Source organism: Melospiza melodia, chromosome 3 (genome assembly GCF_035770615.1).
Source record: "Melospiza melodia melodia isolate bMelMel2 chromosome 3, bMelMel2.pri, whole genome shotgun sequence".
Taxonomy (NCBI): Eukaryota; Metazoa; Chordata; class Aves; order Passeriformes; family Passerellidae; genus Melospiza; species Melospiza melodia.
The window spans coordinates 106,451,068-106,471,941 of NC_086196.1; the positions used below are offsets into that span (position 1 = coordinate 106,451,068).

Consider the following 20,874-nt stretch of genomic DNA (forward strand, 5'->3'; position numbering starts at 1 on the left):
GAGTCAAAGAATATATAGTCCAACTGCATCCTGCTGATTTACTACTATTTTTTCCTGTGGCCCAGACTGGCCATATGGTTAGTTTCTTGGACAATTTCCTGAGGAATGGCTACTCTTTGAAATGGCCAGTGTGAAGGTCTTACCCCTTGGAGAGCTCTTGTACTGCATTCACAGCAATCTCATCTCTTACAATAGCCAGAATCCCATTTTGCTGCTTCCAAGGGTACACCTGAGTGGTAGATTTCCTTCATCTTGGCTCCTGGACTGGCCTTTAATCAATGAGCTTAAAATACCTCCTTCACTTTTTCATTTAGAATTCTGGTCTATCTCCATAAAAAGAAGCAGGTACTGCTTTCTTTTTTTTAATACAACTGGTCATATCAGTTTCTATCTTTTCACAGACATATCACATTCATTAAGAAATGTTCCACAATTAAACATCCCATTTCCATTTCACATACATTGGGTAAGAATGTATTCTCCTTTCAGTGTATCTTTATTATCTATAGTTTGTAATTCTTTCATATGTAATTATACTTCTGAATACAGCCTTTTCTCTATAAGTGGAAAATACATTCAAATAAAAATATTCTGTGTTGTCAAAAAGGGAAGTGCAGGAAAATAATGATTATTCATAAAAGAGTCAAATCAACAAGGTCCTTGAGGAAATAAGATCAAATGGAGTTTTTTTTTAGATTATCTGCAAATCTAAGTCAGATATTAAATAAAAAAAATCTGTGTCTACATTCCCTCAGCAAACTAGGTAACTTCTGTTCCAGGCATATACCAGGAGGAATAATGTAAATGCAAAGAACAACTAAGACAATTTTCAAGCATTTCAGATCATGAGGTGCATAAATGCTGCCAAATTGTTTTAGTCATTCTTGGACTCTGGAGAAGTCTCATGTGTCAGAATAGGTGCAACCACCACAAACAAACAATGGGAATGGCAAAATTCTCGTGGATTTAAGAGCAATGAAAATTTTATACCAAAAAGGCATTTAGCACAGAACCCACTAACCCATTAAATCATATATTCTGAAAGCACTGCAAACACAGGATAAACCACAAACTAAAAGTCCTTCAGGTTCACTTCAGGCACAGAGAGAATGTGACCTCTCAAGAGGATTTATTAAAAAAACAAAACAAAACTCTGCTCCTGCGCATACTTAGAAAGTTTTAACTGTCATGCTGCTTAAGTCAGGTAGCTCATGAAAGATTTTTATATAATAAAATTTCTAAAAATACAATAAAATGATATTTCACCCAAGAATAACCTAATCCTCCTCAACATCTTTGCATAGGGATTAGAGGAAATAAAGTCAAGTCAGTTAGTACTTTTACAAGAGAAAGTAGTTCCAGGTAGAAATTGGTTATCACAATCATGTCCACTGACATTTAAAGAAGACTGAACTTAAAAAATCAAATACAGTCCCCAGTTATAAGAACTACAGGCCTGATATATCTGAAAGGTAGCATGTTATTATCAATTAATGGGTGAGTATAAAACATTTAAGATTTTATTCTCTCTCTAGTTGGCTCTTGAATGAAATTGCAGAGTGCAGTTTATTACTCAGAGGATCTGAGTAGAGGACACAGTTTTTGTGAAGATAACCTACCAGAGATTTATGTCTTTCATTGTTGACATGTGTGATTTAAACTCCACTCAACAATTTAGTATTATCATTAATTTTTTTTTTTAAATCTCTAAATCAGAATTCAAAGTCTAAAACCTTGTGACCAACTCTTTTTTTACAACTTGAAATATACATATTTTGAAGGCTTTTTAAAGAAGGCACATGGAAATCCTAAATAAACCTACAATCTTATCCCTCCCACTGCCATGTTTTCCTTAAGCATCCCCAAATTTCTTCTAATGAATAGCTTCTGCTAAAAACCTATTTATGAAAAGAGTACAGAAACAACTTGATAAATTCCTCCAGACTCCCAATATTTTCTTTGCAAGTAAGCAATTTCAGTAGATAAAAATGCCTGTCTTCCCCTGTTCCCCCACAAATAAAAAACACGGCATCATCATTTGCTGAAATAGAATTGCACTACAATATATCTTGATGAATAGATAAAACAGAGAGGAAAAATTACTTCATATGTTTCCAATAAAAGAAATATATATTTTATACTAAAGAAATTGAACATTCAATTTCTTGTCCAAAACCATCAGTGAAAACAGCTGATCAAAAGTAGCAACATATTTTGGGCAAATGTAAATCTTACCAGCAATTTAAAAAAAAATACATTCATCAGATTTTGGGAATGCAACATTTTGCCTGAGATTAGTAGATGTTTCAAAGAGTACTTTATTTTTTTTCCAGGAATGGTGTATTAGGTACACCATAAACTATTCAATGAGATGTGTATGCTACCTCCAGCAATCCCATAGTGGCAGCATTCACAGCTATGACAAGGAAAGTCATGAATGAAATGAATGTATGAAATGAATGGGATGCACTCAGTTTGCCAGCAAATTCCTACAAACATCATGGGAGGTAAGTACTCTGTCTAGAAAAACTCATAAAATCTTGTTATGATGATGACTACTTCCATTTAAAAGCATGTTTGAGTACATCTGTAAAGTAAAACAAAGATTTACTTTTTCCAGAGGAGGTAACAGAGCAGTACTATGATCTTCAAAGCTACAGATTCTATATTTCCTCACTACTTAGTTAAATTAAAATATTAGAGTAAAAAGATTTTGGAGATAAAATAAATTGATAACATAATATCAATATTATTCTACTCAATAATATATTATTTCAAACCCCAGTAATCTGTTCAACAGAACAGAGTAACCAGTTCTTTCATTATTCTTTTTCTTTTTTTATTCCATTAACAATTAAACATGCAAGACATAGACAATGCTTTAGTTCTCCTCTGATTAGGAGTTTCCACGTACAGTAGACTTGATCACAGATTTCAGGGAGTGAATTCTCCATGCTCCCTCCTGCAAACACAGACTTGCTGACATCTCATTCAGCCAAAGTGCTTTGCTTTCTCCAACCCCCTTGTCATTCTGCTTAAAATCCAACTGAAACTGAGAACATTGGGTCAGCACTGTGGATTGCCCATTCTGGGATCTCTGTCACTAGACAGAATTTTGTGTATCACCCTTTCCTTGAGATCCCATTTACAGGCCTGGCTTGGCTGTGCGGTTCAGCTGAATCCATCATGCAGGTGCCCCCACAGAAAGGAGCTGGCACATCAGTGCCCCTTCATAGCTCTCTAATACCTGATGATATCTAACACCACAGGAGCTGGAATGCAACCTAGGATTCCCTTTCACATAAGTTTAACCAATACTTTTTTTCCCCCCCACTGTGGATTTTGCATTTTCAGTAGGTGATCCTCTGCTATGACACAGTTGTCATTTACTCTCTGTCTGGTCATTTAATCCAAATGGCAAACAGTGTGGACCTGGACTGTCTGGTCAGTCCTACCTACATATTTTCACAAGGTAATTTGAACTGTCTACCCATCCTTTTAAAAACAACTACTCATTCTGCATGAAAAACAAGTGAATGACTCGCTCATTTACTGTCCAACTGCTATCTCAAGATATCCTGACGAGGCCTCTGTGATATCAAATGCTATAGTAAAGTCATTAAAGCTACAAACCCTTGAAATCCATTATTATGACACTATTTCATCATAGAAAGATCAGATAGAAATTATTTCTGCACAACCTGTTTTATAAATTGTTAGCAAAAGCAACACATTTGGCTACATTTCTCATGAAAAATAATATATCTAAATAAACTCCATGGCAGAGAGTTAAAGCAGTCTGAGGTAGAACCAAACCTCTTGATCCAAAAATTTCTGAAATCAGAAAGAATACTCCCTTGCTTTCAAAGACTGCCTGAGGACAATCATTCCACTGTTACATTGATGAAAATCAGATCTTCATTTCAATTCAAACACAGACGAACAAATTCATCTTATGCTTCTAGGCAAATTCTTACTAGCAGAAGAACCAAAATCTGGAAGCTTACAAAAGTGCTTTTCTTTCCTCTTTACCAACTAATCAGTCTGTATTGTTCAGAATAGCCTTAGCCTAACCAGGTATTAAGAAAAAAATCACTGTTTCTCCCCTACACCTTTTTGCCACCACAAAGCTTTACATTCTGTGACATTTTGTAAATTATTTCTGCTGGAAAGCTTTAAAATCCTTCATAGAATGCCATCAGCAAGTACCATTAGAGTGCAGTACACCTCAAAATTCTTCTCTGCTGACATTTATCCCAATAAAACACATTTTTTACACATATTTTAGGAGGTTTTCAATTCATTTCCAAAAAGCATCTTTGCTTTTGCTTGCAAAGTAGAGAAAATTAAAACTGTCTTGATGTCACATTTTTTAGTACCTCTTTATAAATAAACAGTTTTTACTCAACAGATCTTGTTGCCATGTCATTTTATCAGAAATAAGCCACAAACCCGACCAAAAATGGATATTCCAAAGAAGAACATTTGTTTATAAAGAATACATATGAATACATCAGGAATTTAGTTACCCCTAAAGCAATCTGGAATACCCTACATTACAAGAATTTATTAATAATTTTTGCTCCAATGTTTGTATCTCAACTACAGCTCAATATTGTGCATAATGTGTCACATCTAAAACCATAAGTAAGATCCACTCCTCTTGCAGTAGGTATTGGCAAAAAATATAATGAAGTTTGTTCTTAAACTTCAGACATCACTAAACAAAAAAGACAGGGTATGGGAGAGGAGACAGTGAATATTATTAACCTTATTTCAGGGATGAAAAACTATGAGGAAGATTAAATACTTGAGATATATAAAGAACTTGTAATAGAATAGTGAAAATAAAATAGCAATTCCAAATCCCATTTCCAGAACTTAATTACTTCTCAGTTCTTCATCTCTCCTTTTTTTTTTTTTTTCCATTTTATGCTTCCAGATGTCTACCCTTAATCTGATGTAATCATTTATGAAGGATCCAGTTTCTAAAGAAGAAATAATATCTGGGTCCAAAGCCTAAAAGTCTTGTTTCATAATAAGTTTCACAACTCCAACCAGTTCTGCAAAAACAAAACCCAACTGCAAACCCAAGGAGCAAAGGTCACTATCACAATTTAAATTATTTTCTGAAGGAACCCAACATTTTGGAAGAGAACTTGCAGCTGGCTGTATATTAAGTATCATACAGCTCTTATTAATACAAAAAAAGCAGTAAGAAGTGAAAGGAGAAACTCATGGTGAGCCTTTTGCTCTTTCTTTAGAGACAGGCAGTGCACAACAAAATCAGGGACCAATAATTTGCTGAAACTTTACATACTACTATGATATCTAATAAAACTTCACGTATTTTTGTTACATTATTTTCCTGATATCATTTATTTGGTTATCAAAGGTTTGCTTCAACAATATTGCCAGTCTTTTATTTTGTCAACAGTTTTCCAGGCTGTTTCTTGCATAAACTCAAAGAAAACACCAAGTCATATTGACATCTAGCTGAAAAGCATAGAAAAATTAATACATTCAGGAATCTCTTTTGAATGCAGGGAAAAGGAAAACAACTCTCAGAAATACTTCTAACAGCTACGAAAACTTCATGACAAAGAGGTTTCCCAAGATTTGATTTAAAAGTGATGCTACTGACTCACAGAAAATTATTTTCATTAAGATATAGTACAATGAGGCTAGCAGGTTTATCAAGGGACAACTTTTACCTTAAGTACTTTGAAAACTCCTTGAAAAGAGAGAAAACATTTTCCAAATCACTGAAAGCTTTCCTAACATCATAATAAATCCCTTATATATTTTTTGTTCTGGCTAGAACACTGATAATAATGCTTGCAGGAATAAATCACATCTACATAGACAGAAATTCACAGAGATGTAAGAGTCACATGTCCACTTCTCCTGTAGCTGATAGGGCAGAAAATACTAATTTTTAACCTTACTGTTATAATTCCCAGAGACGGCACATTAACAATTGTAAAACAGTTAACATTAACTTTTTAAAATTAACAGTTTAAAAAAACCTGTTAACAGTTTTTAACATATTAAACACATTAACAGTTGTTAAATAGCCTGTGGTTAATAAGGGAAGTATTGCCTTTAATTTCAATTTTTTTTTTTAATTTAGCAATCTTTGTAAAATCACATTTAGGACAAATTGCTTTCTATAAATGTATTAAACTGAGCAGTTTTTAGCCAGTTTATGAACTGCATGAATGTTGCAATCACATAAATCTGAGAGGTCTGAGCAGTGTAGATAGTAGATTTAATGGTGATGGAGTGCCAACACATTTTTGTTGATATTCTATTATCCCCTCAGTTCACTAAACTTCTCTTTCACTCTTGGTATATATCTCCCATGTTTCAAAAAGAAAAAACATGAAGTTTGCAGAGCACTACTGCTGAGCTGGGGACATATTTTAAATGACAGTAAAATCATAGTGTATTAAATTATACTCCCTTCACTGCTTAGCAAAAAACAGCCTTCAGGGATGTTACATAGGACTCGGATTTCTGACTGGTACTATTTTGCTGTAGAATTTAAGCTTTCCTGAAGAAACAGCACTGGAATTCTTTCACAGAAAATGTAACAGAAAGGTGGTAAATGACACATACATTGAGCCTGAAGAAAATTTATATGCATACAGACATCTGAGCTTAAGGTCATTATTCATTAAAAAAGGCATTTCTAAAGATGAATCTAATTAGACTACATACCAGGCACAGCATTTATAATATGTAAACACATGGATAGCTTTCTCTAAAACTGTAAATACTTTCATTGGTCCTCTATGATTCTGCAGTTTAGCTTGTATCTGATTCTGCTTAAACCAAAATTTTAATTTTTAGATTACTGAACTTTTTTATTTTAAAAACTTTTCATTCATTCTAACACACATAGTCCCATTTAAGTCAGTGGGAGTAATAACATTTAACATTACTGAAAATGTCACTGGATGATTAAAATACCACGAGGTAACATATAAGATAATCATGCTTGTAAACAGCCATATTGTACTATTAAAATAAGGCTGGTTATCTGCAGCATAATAATACATACATTAAATTATACTAGAGATCAAGGGAATAAAATTATTCATATAAATATTCCAACCAAATACAGTGGGACCATCTCTGAATTAAGTGATAAGAAAGAAATTTAGTAAGAATTTGACTGTGACTTTATTCTGTATTCACCTCCTGCCCTAAAAGCTCCTTATTTGTATTCTTTCCAGAAAACTACTATATAGTGGATACAAGATAAAGCATGGAAAGGAACAGGGAAAATAAATATTTCTAACCTTTATAGTTTTTAACACACAGGGAAAGAAAGAGCATCTAGTTCTGCAAGTAGAGAAAGTTACAATCTCTAAATAAGGAGGAAAAATGCCAAAGGTGTTTTCAAAGGTCCTAGAACATTAATAAATGTGGCATGTATAAAGGCAGAAGTGTCTTAAAAATGTTGTCGGATCATGTCAGAGATTAATAGTTAATTTTTGGCTCTTGTGTACAGAATATTTTATTATGGCTACACTACTCCTTACATAAAATTTACAGGTTTAAGACATATTTTTAGGCCATTTTTTAAATGGCAACACTGATAAGCAGACATGCAAATACTATGTCTATATTTTAGTCCTAAAAAACTCATTTCCTTGGGAAAATGGTTCTGAAATGTATTGAAACAATTTTGTGTAAGACTTTCATGTGGCTTTTAAAATTTTTTTCTTTAAAAGACACATTTACTACAGAGGAACGTTGATTACTGTAATTACTGAAAATAGAGTGACCCAGTATAGTAAGTCAGTCTTCTTTTTTCAGTCTTAAAAGACTGTATGTGATTTAATAAAAAAACCCCAAATATCTCAACAGAAAATCTGACATTTATGTTAGCAGTAGTATATCCCCAAGGGAGCTCTGAGTAAGTTTCATTTCCATTCTGATTCCTTCTGACTTCAGTCTTATTTTGAAGCAGACATATAAAAACCATTTGGGCAGGAGTAACTTGACTTTTGTGTTTAAGCCTTTTGCTAACCCTTTGAAAACCAATCAGAATTTGCTCAAATTGCAAATGTTTCCTAAAACGTGCATGCTGCACAGCATTAGTAGAGATGTCTTGAGTTTTACCACTAAATCCCTGAAAGCCCTTTAACTTCAGCCTCAGTAGGTCCTCCCTGTCACTCCAAACTCTGTAACCCGTGCTAGGTCCAGCCACTCAGGTTTGGAGCAGGGAATGTGTCAGTCCCTCAGCAAATTCCCTGCTGGAATGGGCCCTGCAGAAAGGCAGCTTCCTCATTCAAGTACAGAAAACACAACGGCTGGGATGGCTGTGTGGGAGAAGAGTCTTAAGAAAAAAAAAAACACACACTATTTTACTAGCTTAAAAGAATGTTCTTTAGGTTGCAAAGTCAAAAATAGCAGCTCTGAGACATAAGGGTTCTTGCGTAACTGAGATCCATCTACTTTATTCATATAGGGGAGGATATAGCCTTTAATTACACAGTTTAATGCAATTCTCTCCAGAGCTTCCCTCACTTGATCTGCACACAGAGGACTATTCTTAGCCAGAAGTAATGACTGAGTAGCACAGAAAGCTGCTGTGCCAGTGAGCAGAGCATCTGCCCTCGCTGAATACAAGTGGGGTGTACCTCAGAGCAAGGAGAGCTGAATGAAGAAATATACTCGATTCCCTTCTCTCCTAAATGTCACCGGCATCTTTTCATAAAAATCCTTTCTTCAGGATTTTTCCTTCTGGGAACCTGAGGCCCCAGAAAAAGAATGTAAACATTGGTTATCTGCTGCTGTGGAATGCAACAGGTGCATCTGTGATTGGCTCATGTTGGATGTGTACAATTAATGGCCAATCAAGGACCAAGCTCTCTCTGGGACAGAATCAGAGAGAGCTCCTTTGTTTATTCATTCTTTTTTCTATTCTTAGCTTAGCAAGCTTCTGAGAACTTTTCTCTCTATTCCTATTAGCATAGTAATAATGTAATATATATCATAAAATAATAAACCAAGCCTTCTGAACATGAGGTCAACATTCTTGCCTCTCTCTTCACCCTGCAACACCTAAAAACCCAACATGATTTTGCTCAGGTTTTTCAAGACAGGCATTTTCCGGGTGGTCATTCCTAATGCTGCTCTGAATATTTGTTTGGAGATAGCACTGTGATGGAAATCCCAGAACACAGAGCCAGCTGTGCTTTGAAGTGCCAGTGGAGGCTTGGAGTGCATGGTGTTATCTGTGAAGCACTCAGAAAAAACTTCAGATGGGCACTCAGGGAGTGTTGTCACCTGCAGTGTCTCTTGTCTCAGTTCTCACTGTGAATGAGAGCATCTTACATAGGCATTGTGCAATTTTCAATATTTGCACAGCAGCTCAGGTGTTGTATCTATGAAAACCTTAGAAAAGCCTGGGAAATATTACTGATTCCTCTTCAGAGATTTTAATATGGACAATGAATAAGGCTCAGGGCTACAAACTGAACAGCAAATAGAAAACCAAATATTGAAGAACTTATTATCCAGGCTATGCACTGAAGGAGGCAGAAAGCTCAATGATAAAGTCATATATGATCATGTAATTAAAAACTACTTCATAATGGATATCCAGAAACAGATGAAATTAAAAGTGCACAGCATATCTTGTCCTGACAGTTCATAGCTTTTAAGTGCCATAGTGCTTTATTTTATACAATTCCCTGAGCCTAAGTTTTGAGTGCAGTACATTCATAGCTGTTATATTGACACTGAGGACTCAGGCTGGCTGGAGAAGATGCAAACTGCCCATACTGAGCTGGGATTTAAAAGCCTGTGCTCTTAATGTCTATCTAAGAATAACCAAAGGAGTGCAAAGATTGATTCAAACGCATAGATGACAAAAATACTTGACAGTCTATTTTCAGAGGGCAAGCATTCTAATACAGAATAGGTAATCTGATCAATGGGGGTCAGAGTGGGGTTAAAATATTAACCTTTTTTAGCCATTAATTCATAATTTTGTAAGGGAAAAAAACATTGCACATTCTTACCATGACCCTACAAAAGAGAGAAACTGAAGAATGGAAAAAGTAGTTCTGCAACCCACAGGACTAAGAGACAAGCAGGCAAAGCTTCCCACCAGTCACTTTTGCGCTGACAAGATCTTTCTATACAACTGAATGGAAAAGGGGATTTCTATAAAGATTGCAAAGTAGCATTATATAGTAGTGGGCAAGATTAAGCCTCTTTATTTCTTGACATTTCAGGGTGTTTTAATATTAATACAGCTTAAAGTTGTTTTTTTTTTCCCTAATCAGAGGGCCTGATTCTGACTTAACTCTTATTTTACAGTGGCTTAACATATCAGCTCCAAAAGACATCAATCCTGATCTAAACATAGAGTACTGCAATAAGTTATTTTATTACATCAATTGGCAGAGCTACTACTGAATGTAAAAAAATCTACAAAAGCAAAATATTTTAGAAATATTGTACAGAACAATATATATGGTTTCTAAGAACATTTTTCTCTTCGAAGTCCTTTGGTTAATCAACCTGAGTATCTCTTTCTGCATTCTTTAATGACTGGAAGCTTAGTGTAAGTCACTGAGAGCTCAGACTGGGCAAGGACAAGTTTCCAAGACATATTTGTGTACTGTTTTTCACATTTCTGATGAGGAAGCTATGGAAGAGCAAAGCTGAGGAACATCAAAACCTGTACCCATCTCACTTTATATACTTAGGCTATCAAAGCAGCAGTGAGCCCAAATTACAGTGCAAAAATCAAAATAACTAAATATTTCTAAGCTCTTAGAGGAATGCTCTTGAATTTGAGGTACTTCTATCACAATAGATACAGCATCACTGACTGCTTTTTGTTATTTTGTAATGCAAATGTGAATAAAATTAAGAGAAATTCCATGCTTAAACACAAGAAAAAAAAGAAATGAAAGCCACCAGTCACTGAATTTGCTTCTGAATTCCCATGGTGCCATTAACTTAGAGCTGAATGAATGTTCCTATTTGTATTCTTTTTTTTATACAGGGTAGAAAATGGAAGGATTTTTTTTTTTTCTCTTTGCATCACTGTGGATGCTTTCATGGTTTAAGATTTACAAAATCCACCAAGATGACTCACAGTATCACAATGGGTAAGATGTGCCTGAACAGCAAACTTGGACGGTGTAGGTATTTGTAATGTGCAAGAAAGACTTAACGTATTTAAAGACCCAAACGATATTTAAATAGGCAGAATGAGATCCAGCCAGTGCTAAAACAATAGGTAGAGAACCTCTGGATGCCAACATGAATTGCAGTTGTCAGTGGATTTGTAAGAATACCAGGTCAAAACTTTTATCACTCGAACTTCTTTCTGTCACAGGATTTTTCTTTGTTATAAAAACTTGAATAGGAAACAGTGCAAAAATATTTCTCTCAGAACTTCAAACCTGACACATTCTTTGTTACATTTTGAAATTCAAAATTTGTAATGTGGGAAAAAAACCCAAAACCTGTGCTGCACTGCTTATTATTACTGCATGACTTCCTGTAATACAGGACTCAGTTGTTTAATTGCTACAGAGAAAAAAAAAAAAATTCAAGGCTAACTAATCCTAGCTGTTCCTTCAAGTATTTTGGACTGAGAAGAGTGACAAAAACCCCCCAATGAAATTCCTGGAAACTACCACAACAGATGCAGTGTTCACAGAAAAGTAGTGGAGATTCAGGCCAACAAAGAAAATGTGATTTCAATATCTTTTCTTCTGGTGAACTGCCAGGAAAATTCTCATGTTTTTCTCATAATACTTAAGTCAGGAATGTTTTATGTAAGAATGTGAGATCTATATTCAGAATTCTTCAGTAAACATTCAACTAAACCAGACAAATCTTTTGTTAATGTTGAATGACAGTCCATTATTTATCTCTGAAAAACTACAGATTATTAAAAAAACCCTTCCAGGTTCTTGGCAATGTCATAACATTACAGAAATTATTTTTCTGCAATACCACAAGAAAAAAAAACAAACACAGTATCAGCTCCTGAGAAGTTGAGCAACATTCATCTGAGAAGGATGTGGAAGAAAGGCACTGATCTGTTCTTAAAAAAATCTGTTTACAAATCTTTCCTATCTCACCCCACAATAGTCTTAAGAATTAAGTCACTTACATCTATGGGTTTCTAAATTCCATTTTCACCTGTCTCTGCTCTGATAAGTAAAAAATTCAAACTCAAAATGCACAACACCAGTAACCTCTCTGTCAGGACCAACATTCCTGGAAACCTCCTGTAGGAATTCCACTGCTTTCCTAAGGGAGGATGTCATGTGAAGCACCAGTCCACCCCAGCAGACTGAGATCACTGAGGATCACCTGAAGATCACTGTGGTTAAACACAGCAGTGTGTGCAGTGTGGGAAGGAGCTGCTATGTCTCACCTGCGTCTCTGACTCCTGTCCCTGGACCTTCCAGCCCAAGAGTCTGGTTTAACAAACGCAAAATGCACAAATAACTTTTGAAATGTAAAATGCAAGCCTGTTGCTGCGCAACAACCAGTGGAATCCAAGGTTTTTTATAACACTTTTATCACACTTGCATGATTCAGAATCAGGGAAGATAACATCTTCAAGGCTGAAGAGGACTTTTTTCCTGCCATTAGAGCCCTATTCTCCCATTTTTATTAACAACTAAGATAACCTTAACATCACAAGACCATAATTCATTCTAAAGCTATTCATTGAGGCTGTGCTCTAGACACGCATTGCACAAATGCTGATAGGCGTGTGAAGATTCCTGTTGTCACCTTTGGAAACAAAGGGGAATCAGGATAATAAAGAAAACGACAGTATTGAGATACAGATCTTCACTCCATGTCTAGTCACTAATTCTGTCATTTCCTATACACATTCAAATGAAAGTATATATAATTTATATTACATTGATGCAATCTTTCTCAAAGAACTTTTTCTTAGTGGAAATACCTCCTTTGAGAAAAATGCCATTTTAAAATGCTTTTTGTTAAAGCTAAAAAGCATGAAAGAGAAAGAAGATGAACAAGAAGGTCATTCTGCATCGGAAATTAAATTGTAATTCAGAAATTTTGGAACTGTGATACACATTTCAGGTGCATAGGGTAATGCCAGTGACCTCCTTAATGGCTGTGCACATTCACTTAATTATAAAAAGACAGCACTATGGGAAGAATCAATCAAGTTTCTCTGCCTTTAAGCAATGCAAAGCCCTTTCTCTAGACCAAATCAAAAAAGTCAAATGTTCTCATTTCAAGACCCTGTGCAATGTGCCACAGTCTAAAAACAACCTGTGACTTGCACACCTGTGTAGCATTTTTGGGGTGTTACACTTCCATAGGCCATATCCACTGTTTCACAGTTTGTAGTGGCAGCAACTGCAAATGTGATTCTGCACCATCCATTTGTTTGGGAAATCAGGTTTTCCCTCAAATCACAGAGACTCTTAAATGTAACACAAAATTAGTCATATAACTTCACTCTTCCAGCATGGTTCATAAGGCACATATTAAATTAATGAATAATTATAGGGAAGATGATCGTGGCAACAAATATCAGAATTCATGAAAAGTATTTTCTCTATAGACATTCCCAGATGAATACTACAGGCAGAATCAGCAGGTTATTTAATTTGCCCTAGTTCTCTCTGTTTTCATATTCCTACTTGAATAATAAGTTCAGAATCAGCAGGTTATTAGGTTTGCCCTAATTCCAAACTTGAGTCAATGGGACTTCAAATTGACTCCAGTGGAAAATGAAAACAGAACACATACCTTCAGATATCTAAAAGGTGCCAAACGTGCTGCTTATTGGAACATAACTTAGTAATTTTAAGTTCCTAATACACTCCACAGCATTAAAGAAATCTAAAATCTCATCACAGAATCCTTATCTGTAGCTGTCAGCTACCTCAGTCTCATTTCTTGACAATCTCAAGGAAGGCATAACTGAGGCCACCTCTCACCTTCACCTGTCCCAGCACATGCTGCAGTTGAGCCAGCCATGACACACAGAGCGTCACCAAGCAATTTCAGAAGGTTTTAAGCATTTCCCCATACAGAGCAACACCTTACCTCACCAGAAGGCTTCAGGTGTCTGCCCATACAGGAAAAACATCATAGCACATCAGGAGGCTGCAAGCATCTACCCTTCTTGTTCTTTGTCCCAACCTTTTATACCCTCATGTTAATGCACTGCACCTGTGGGCCCTCTGCTCCCTTTGGTAATTGGTCAGTGCACCTGGGCACTCCTTGTTGCTTTTAATGCTTTTCACCTGCTTCTCACAGCTGTAGCCTATTAGGGATGAGGCTCAGCCACAGCCCCACTCCTAATTACCATAAAGTGTGTTCCTACATTCACCCTCAGATTTTTCATTGAAAATGGAAGAGAATGAAACTAAAAAAAACTATGTGATTTTTGACTAGGAGCAAGAGTTCTTCACTCTGCTCAGACATTAAATCCTAGATCCTTCTACAGTAATAAGGAACCTTTTATAGTAATAAGGAAGACTTTTATGCAGGTGTTATAAAGAACTTTTTGTGACCATCAGAAGAGCCAAATTGTCAGAGGAGAAGTGGCTGGCAGGTGACAAGCTACATCATTTCCAGTGTCTAGTCAGAACAATGGCAGACAGTGACAGACAAAAAAGCAAGAAAGACCACAATATTCTGAACACTCAGCTATGGATAGGCAGCGGGAAGACCTGCAATTTCAAAGCCAGCTAACAATTATCAGTTCTGTAGACTTAAGTGATCACACAATAGTAAAGGGAGCTTCAGGTCTTGACTTCCTCTCCTACATCCCTAATAGAAATTCTGATCTTTCAAGTATCTGATGACCAGGAAAAAAGATCTTACCAAAAGCTCCTGTATGGAGGAGCTTCACTTTACAGAAGGCAAACTGAAAAAGTGATGTGAACTGTGCAGGGTCACTGAGAAAGCAATGTCCTATCAAACCCATGTGGGTTTTCCTACTTCATTGCTTCATTAATTACTGCAGATATTTTGTTCATTGAAGCACTTATTGATCCTACTCATTCTGCTCCAAGATCCAGGAGAATGGCTACACATTTGCATGAACTCACCACATACAACTTTTTAGCTTGGCAGAAGAGCACCTGAGCTGAAAAATTGAGTTCTGCCTACACAACAGTATAATCCAGGCTGGTGAAGTGCTTGAGATGCACTCAGATATCATCACCACAGCACAGAATGAGAAACTGCCATTCAAGAAAGGGCATATCCTTTGCAAAAGATTTAATTATGATCCCAGCTCAGCGCAGAACTAAATAAAGGCAGCAAAGTACTGACTTTGTTAGTCAATTCTATACATAACACAATTAGAGGTATGTCAGTTACACACTAACCATTGAAATAAGTGTATTTGGTCTCTACAATTTAGTCCTCGGGTTCACAAAGGTATTGAACACCTCAGAATGCCCTTCACTCTTCTGGAAAATCGTGTGTTTATGAAAGTACACAAGTTTCAACTACAACACAACAAACTGGACAGAGCATTTTTCCAGAAACTGGTATTGGTTTCATGTTTTCTACAAGGAGCACCAAGCTTTCTGGTAGGTAAAACATTATATTAAATTCACCAAGACAGGTGGGTGAAGCTTTCTCTTTTAAGTTACCAACCAATTTTTATATGTTTATTAAAGGATGCATCAACCCTCCAAGCTGCATATGTTAATGTTAGCCTCTACATAAAACTATTTCTATCAGGAATTCATTTTTAATTGTCAGCCTTTTCCCCATTCCTGTCCATCAGGTCAGTAATGATGAAGGGGTAAAATCCTACAAATCCATGGCTAGCATCTGTTGTTAAAAGATTCCCAGAGAGCCAGCCAACCTTCAGCTGAGACAAAGATCAAATACATTTGGCCGAAAATGCCTGCAAGCCCTGAAGTGCAATTACATTAAAATATAGACAGTTTTAACATATATTGTTTTGAAATTCTGAATGAATATGACTAATCTGACACAAGGTCCTATGGTGCTAGATTCTAGGCTATTAGGTGTCTATAATTCGCAATATAGATTTAAATTTAACAAGGACCCAACACCTCAACTAGGTCCAAAGGGAAACAAAAACCTCACTATTTAAAATATTATTTACCTGGAGTACCAAGATCTAGGCTATAAACATTTCAATATCATCATTTTGAAAGGATTAGTAATACTCAACAAGAAACCTCCTCAGAAGATAATATAAAACAGACTGCCAACTCCTAATTACCAGTGTAACGGTATTTTAATTCCTGTGATTTTACATGAGGCAGATATTGAAATCAATATCCTATCATACTGAATCCTGGCAAACAAAATACTCTATCAAATTACATTAGGAAAATGATGCAAAACTGCCCTTTAAACTGACATAAGGATTGGGTTTTTATATGACTAAATGTGAATGTAACAGATGTAACAGTTCTGAATGACTTTTTGATTACTTGACTATCTGCTCTCAAGATTTTACTCTGACGAAAAAGTCACCATTTCAAAATATTAAATAAAGTGAAATAATAAATGTTAAATTATTTGTATGATTTGTACATATACAGAACCTCAGTGCAATCTCTGGTGCATTCCTAGCCCTCCTTCTAATCCAACATCACCCCAGAGGCCACTGACACTGACAAGAAAATCAGCATGAAGAAGAAATACAGATCATATAGATAAAGGTTCTTAAGTGTAAATAAAAAAGGCAAGTTTTGTTCACAATATTTAATAGTCCAAAGCAGATTTAGCTAGGATTCAAGAGGAAAAAAGGCCATGGTGACTACTCTGTTAAGAGTGACTATCGGCAATGAGTTCAACAGCATCTCTCTCATACACACAACTTGCAATAGATAATTAATGCCAAAAGAAGTTCAAATGTTTCATTCAAGGCATAAAGAGAACAAAATGGATTAAAATATCAAAAAAAATAAAGAGATATAAATATTGGATGGCTTTTACAAAAGTAAACATGCAAAAGGAAATACAAGAAAGACTGATGCAGTGTATTCAGAACCCAAACAAACAAATCTAAGTGCTGGCTAGGCTGAGACATCTGGAACTGACTTCCTGAAAAATCACTTTCACAGTTCAAAACATAACTGGCATCAACTTCTGAATATCTGACAAGGAAGAGTATCTCTTACAGAGAACAGCTGCCTGAACAGCCCTCATTTTTCTCACAATCCAGAAACTCAGTGGAACAGCTAAAATACATATTATAGACAGGAATAGTTTGAACTCACAGAGCAATTGCCTGAATAGATGCTAATATTGAGGTAAGTAATGAAGCTGTATTTTAAAAAGATAAAGGATCCTGTCTGCAACTTTTTCAAGCCACTAGAGATACAGAAAAGCAGAAAAGCATGGAGTGACAAGAAGTTAGAATCAGTGAGAAACTTTCCCCAACTCAATGCACCCTGTGTATTTTACTACCTCTTTTAGAAATGCCTGCTTTCTTTCTCAGACAGGATACTGGACAAGACTATTTTTATATAAATGAAGATGAAAGAAAAATGATACTTTTTTTTTTTTTGTCTAAAGTCAGAGGGCCACTATTTTAGTTATTTAATAGGCAAAATAGGGAGGGTTTTTTTATTTTGACATTTTAACCTACGGAGAAAAATTACAATTTGGAGGTTCACTGATTTGAAGAATGTATTCTCCTTACCTTCTAGGAACTTGACGTAATGAACTAGAAATCTGACTTTGAAGTATATATTTTTAATAAAAATCTCTCCCTATCATAGGATCAAGCCATAACAATTTGAGTAATTTCAGGAAATATTGTAATTTTCACCTAATAGAAGGTTGAATTGTATGTCAAAAACTTAACAGAAAACTGATATGGCAGTCAGGGTCTATTTCAATGCTACTCTTATTCTTAATAAAGCTTGTTATAATTTTGTGTATTTTTTCCTTCTACTGAATCACTATTATTATGTGGACTAATATACACTTGCCTTTTTCAGCACAAAGCAGAGATTTTATCTTTTAGAAGGCTCTTGTACTGTTTTTATTCATAAGTTTATCAACCAGAGAACTGCTAGAGATCATATTTTTTCTTGCTATGGATTGCACATTCTTGACACTTAAATAAAATTCCAGTCCTTTTTCTCTGATTTATGCCAATGTTCCCATGGAAGAGAACTTAGATCCTACTGGAGCAAAAGGAATGACTGAACGGTTCCTTCCTAGCTTGCACTGTTCTCCCAGTGGTGTAGTTCATAAAACATAAATGAAGCTACTCCTGATTTAGACAGGTATAAAACCAGTTAAGCCTACTGGAAATAATTTATATTACTATAATTTATATTATTATATTACTGGAAATAATTTAAATTACTATTTTTTGTTAAAAAATAAAAAAGAAGCAAAAAAAAACCCCAAAAGAACAAAAAAAATCAAACCCAAAACTTGGTTGAACTTCATTCTTACAAGAAAAAATATTACTTCAGGGATCAATAATAAGTTTTTCAAAGATGAAAATCTGGAAAAAAAACCACCAGATTTTCTCCTGAAAATAACTGAACTTGTATTTAAAATGGCATCTTAAGACTTGAAACGTTGACTCTAAATCTATTACTTTTTAATTCCTAAACGTGCAAGTCAGGGTAGAAAATTTTGAAAATATTTTTTTTTTATTGTTGGTATTAATTCCTACAATCCTCATTACACCAAGGAACTCTGTGTTTTACTAAACTGCAGACATATAGAAAAACAACAAATCCGAGGAAAAAAAAAATTATATAAATTAAATAAATCCAAGGAAAATAGAATTTAATCACCATCTTTCACCTTTAAAGAGAAGGTATCGACTAGGAAATGTGGATAAAATTTTAGATAAAAATGGAAAGTGGGTGGTCTTCGTATCTAAAACCATTTTTAAACAAAAAAACCTCAAAAGACCCCTTCAGATAATTGCAGCCTGAGATGATCCTCTAGCAATGGCAATGTCTTTCCAAGGCTTGTGGGAAATTTACACATTCTGGGAACAAAAGATCAAAGTTCAACAGCTTAATGTCTATGTTGGCTACAAAAAACTAAAGGACAGAAGCCAAGGTTTCTTTCTTGGCAGATACAAAGGCTTTACTTGTCCTCCTGCCTGTTCTGTTTCTTAGAATATTAAATAATTTATAGCAGTTCAATATCTTTGCTGGCACATATGAGTAATTTCGAATCCCTTCATCAAAACTTGACTGATGGAAGTGTCAATTGCTACCTTTTCTCAATTAACAGGTATAAACTGCAATGTGGTTCCATTTATGTTGCTGTCAGGGCAAATGTTGCCTCCTGTTTCAAATGAAATAACAATCTGAATACTTTCTGCTAAAATTATAAGCTTTGCTTTTATTTTATAAAGCTTCTTAGTAGTCAAGGGACATGTGAGGAAAATCTTGATGACACCGATGTCTACTGTAAACCACTAGCACTTTCATGAAGTCAGCATTTCATCTTAATTTGAAGGGGATTCTAAATGTTATTTTGAGTATTATCTTAAAAATTCTATACCATTTTCACTAAATATAAATATGGACATGTATTTCTCTAAAATTTTATCTAAACGTAAAAATGTTCCTTAAAAATAGTCACTGAACCTATTATTATGTAAAGGCAATAATTTATCTGACTAATACTACATGCAACCATGTGAACTCTTTCACATAAGTATTATATAAGCAAAATAACTTCAAATAAATAAGCAAACTATGTTTTAGTGTAAAGGGTATATAAATGTAAAATAGCATTAATAGTATTTAAATTACCATTATTGCTTTAACAAAGCTGTTACACCTCATAATTTTCTTTTTCTTTATAACAGGGCCTAACTCAGAGATGCTAAGACATTAAGACATATTGTACATGCACCTATATATTATGTAGTATAGTATCATATATTAAAAATTGACACCCAAATACTAAATCAATTGAGAGGGTTTACCTAATATAAAAGATATTTCATTTTACAGTTTCTAGGAATGGGTGCAATTAAAAGTAGAAATGACTAATTTTCTGAAAACTATTATATGCTCCTATAAAAATTATTTAAAGTGCTAGTTTGGTTTGAATTTTTCACAAATGGCAGATGAGATATAAACAGCTGATAAAAGTAAACAGGATGCAGAATGACTGTAGCATTTTGGGTATTGACACTAAGGACAGAAGGTGTTACATAATAAAGCACAGTCACAAATGATGTTTTCTTTCTTATAATGAGTGAAATCTGATAGAAATGCTAAAGGCAAATTATTCAGCCATAAATGTCATGCAGCCACTCAGTGAAGATCTTAATTTGGCCTTGATAATATCTTATTCATATTTACCTTTTACATTTTAAACTTAGGTCTCTGCTCTCCAATTTTGACATGATAATCATATTTTCCCTTCATACATTTGCTCTTATTTCATTTATACACCTTCACGTCCTGCTCTAGGTACACAACATACACAATTTCTATGCCTAAGGAGCTGCAAGCAATGGTACATTTACTAACAAAATAATAAAAACAAGAGTCCTGCATGCATCTGCAAAGAAAACGTTCACATTCTTTCCATTTGCCAAAAACAATGGGCACTGAATATGAATCATATTTTACCCAGTGATTTATTTGTAGATGAGATTAAGGAAACTGCTGTTTTTCTAGGTTCCCTCTTCCTTGGTAAAACTACTCAGTCATTTTGTGGTCTTGGAGTAGGTTCTTCCCCCTTGCCCTTTTGTGTTCTCCCTGTCTAACTGGCATGGTGAATTGCTAAATACGTTGCAAAGCAGTACCCTTCGCATTCATGCAAAAACATAATCCTCTGTTTAATCCCCTTCCTCCCCGGCCACAATTTAAGGAATTCACAAATAAATCACTG

At 35.0% G+C, this 20,874-nt stretch overlaps 1 protein-coding gene across 24 annotated transcripts in view; it reads right to left on the reverse strand.

Annotated features, from left to right (window-relative positions):
• Window positions 1-20,874, reverse strand: part of NRXN1 (neurexin 1) — a 679,465-nt gene that overhangs the window by 652,653 nt on the left and 5,938 nt on the right. The window lies entirely within an intron of this gene.